We start from the raw sequence: 3,520 nt of genomic DNA, 5'->3' as shown, positions 1-3,520 counted from the left end.
TTTATGTGTGTACTTTGATGATGGGGTTAGGGAGCTTTAAAGACGCATGATAGCATTTGTGGCACAAGTTCCCAAGTATTTGCAGATATCCCGTTGATGTAATTATAGCAGGTATAGCAATGATGATTTTTGCCACGGTAAGGGCATAAGAAGCGACAGGTAAAGAGATTTGACCAGTTTGATTCAACATGCAAAGGCAGGAGATACAGGAAGAGTTAGTCCGATGTGATTGTCGTTATCTGCTTTCATTTAAATGTATGTACGAATGTTAAGAATTGTACGCCCATTTTAGTTACTTTATAAACGTTTTACAGATTGTGGGCTGATTAAAGACACTTTCGTCTTATTCTAAGTCTTAGTGTCTTGTGGGCTTGTGGTCTAACATGGGCGCACCAATTCATAAGACACTTGGGCTGATCACTTTGTAAATCTAATGGGCCGGACAACCCATGGTTCGTTCGGACCAAAACCCATGTTATAAATAACAGGCACCACCCAAGCGGTGGGGGGACCTATCATTTTACGCATTTTTACTTGTCTTGTTTACTTTGTGTTCGCTCTCTATTTTGATTAGCTCGCTCAGTAGTTCCATATCGGAACAATCTGAATTGTATTTGTTTTTGGTTTGTGCTCTCATACGTGCTATGCTTGAACATAATCTACTATGTGATTTAACTATATACTCCGTGACTTGTTGTTATGTGGAAGTTTGGAATACAGTCATTCATTTTGATTTTTCTTGCTTATTCTGTATCTCTTGGATTGCTAGTTAGCAAGAACTTAAATTAAAGTTAATATTTAATTTCCAATTTGAAATGAAATCTTTTGGAAGCTTATGCTAGTAGGTTTTACCACGTAGTGCTTCTTTGAAACTTAGCTAATGCATAATCCTTCCATATGCTCTTACTTCCAGCCAATCGCAAGTTGTTTTAGAAATTATCTATTGCAGTTTTTTATTTTACCTTCATTGGTATGCCCCGGCTATATTCATGTATTACTGCATCTTCTTACAATGCAACTACGAGGGAAAGGCTTGAAGAAACAGCGGAATGAGGAGGAGCCTCCTTAAATTGCCTTGGAGAGCTTCGATTAAAACATGAGAGCAAGAGATCCCCTCTTTAAAGAATATTGCATGGGATCCAGAACTGATACAACACATCGGGTTTGCCATTATCTCTGAATTGATTGCCTCTTTGTTATCCTAATGAGTTTGAATGGTTGGCATAAAAAATGAACTTATAGTACATGTGCATGACTCATTTACAAATTAGTGAAACTTCTTCTATCATGCTGGTTTTTTGAAAAGTGCTGGATATGTTGCTTGGACTGAATATATTTTTGATAAATTGTTTGTCTCTGGACATATATGTTGTGCCATGGACTTGAGAAAATAGTTTGCCACTCAGGGTGTTTGATGAAATGATTCAAAGGGGAATAACATATTGTTTGAGGTGATTCATTTACGAAAGTTGTGTAAGAACCTTGCAAAAATTTGCTATAGAAAAGTTTATTTAGAAAATTGAATTTACTTGCAAAATGCTTTAAATTACGATTCAGTATACCAACGAATCGCCCCGGGAAAGCCAAGGCAACCCCCGGACTCAGTCACAATGCATGGGGTAAATATTATCTGCCAAAGCCTCCCCCAGAATAAAGGCGAGCACTTTACTGAGCACAGACTTAGTAATCCAAATGGCCATTAGAACTCAAGCATATTAACAAGCCCAAAGTGGGCGAACACTTTGCAAAATGCAAAGTCTCACAGAGTGAGTACAAGCCTTCCTTAATCAAATTAAATCAAGTCCAGCCTGAGTTTTTAACACGCCAATTCATTGAAAAGCAACGTAGAAAAATGCAAAGCATGAAATAAAAATGCAATTAAAGAGCCGTAGGTGGCGACCCACGCTAAAAGGGTGACAACCCCCACCAAAAGGCGTCGTAGGTGGCGAGCACAATATGTTTTAGGCCAATCGCCATATGGGAGTTGGGTCGAGCGTGGTAAGACCCAACTAGCCCATTTAGCTTAGGAATTAGCACTCCATGTATTTACCATATAAAAGGGAGCTTTGGGGTCATTGTAAAGGGACTGATGACATCTAAATAAAAAGGATTAGGCTATTACTATTTCCTTGCTCTGTTAGGATTTGGGGCCTATACCGTTCTTAAATATTCATTACCGGAGCAATCATCAAATTGGCCCCTATCTTTATCTCGCCTTTAATGTTTCACAAAGTCATGTAATTGGTTTTAGGCTTAAAGATATTGAAGAAGATAATGCTGAAGATGACTTTTTCTATGGACACGTCAATTAAAGATATTTTATTACAAGATGGTAATTTTTTTTTACAATTTGGAAAAATTAGATGATGAAGATGAAGATTTTTATTAATTAAACATTTTTTAATTTATATGAATAAAAAAAGAAAAACTCAAATCAGCTTGATTAATGTAAGGCCCGAGTTTTTAAGTTTATGCTAAGTGAATAAACTTCTTATTCAAGATTAGGGTTGATGTAATGTGAAGGGAAACCTGAACGAAAGTTTATTAAATGAAATATATTTATGAAGGAGAAAGTTCAGGAAAAGTTCAAGGATTGCATTATGATCGATAAAAGTTATAGCACGATCGTTACACGCTTAAACCTAGGTCAGAAACCCTAGTATATAGCTAATTTTCACTTTTAGGCACGATGGCAGTTAATTCCAAAAATCTTCAGAGAAATGTTAGAATTTCTCTTCTTCCATATATAACAATCGTTTCGAGGCGAAACTCTAGGATCTACGAACGTCCGATTCCAATCATCGGAAGTTTGCCGAAACCGAATCCCTGGTATTTCAAAACCCTAGAATTTCCCGACTTTGAGGACTTTATCTATTCAGAGCTTCAAATGAATATTCCACACGCGTACACCCATTTCTCTTGATGATTTCAATCTTTCTTCAGAAGGAAGTTTTCCATTCCGACATTCGAGGCAAAAAGCAACTTATCGGGTAAAATAGTTTTACACCGACTTTGCATTAGTTGCCAAAAATACAAGGAGACATCTTCTTAGTTTGGGAATTCCTTTGCCAAAACCTATCTTAGAATTCATGGTGAATGACGCCGGAAAAATCGGATTCGCGGAACTTTCATTTTCCCGCGAATTTCCACCTTCTATATATAGCAAACAAAGGAAGAAAAAACACAATTTTCCTCCATTTTCTCTCCTCTAAACCGCGGCCAAGAACAAGGAAGAAGGAAGAAGAGTTTTTCTTCATCGTTTGCTTGATCGTCGATCAATCAGTTGCTACTTCAAGGTTTCGAGGTATAGTCGCTAATCCTTACCTCTGATCGCTTTTTCCATAGCTTTTCTGTAGAGTTTTCTGAGTGGATAGTTTATGGGTTTTTGCAAAACTATCCTGAATCTTTCATTTCTGATTCTAAACCTCTTCTATATGTGCCCAAGATCACTTCTGCCGGATTAGATTTTCCGTTATGTCGCCGGAATTCCGTCGGAATCAATTTTAGCCTAAAATACCCA

This window comes from Lotus japonicus, chromosome 5 (genome assembly GCF_012489685.1).
Source record: "Lotus japonicus ecotype B-129 chromosome 5, LjGifu_v1.2".
NCBI classification, from domain to species: Eukaryota; Viridiplantae; Streptophyta; class Magnoliopsida; order Fabales; family Fabaceae; genus Lotus; species Lotus japonicus.
This window is presented reverse-complemented; position numbering follows the sequence as displayed.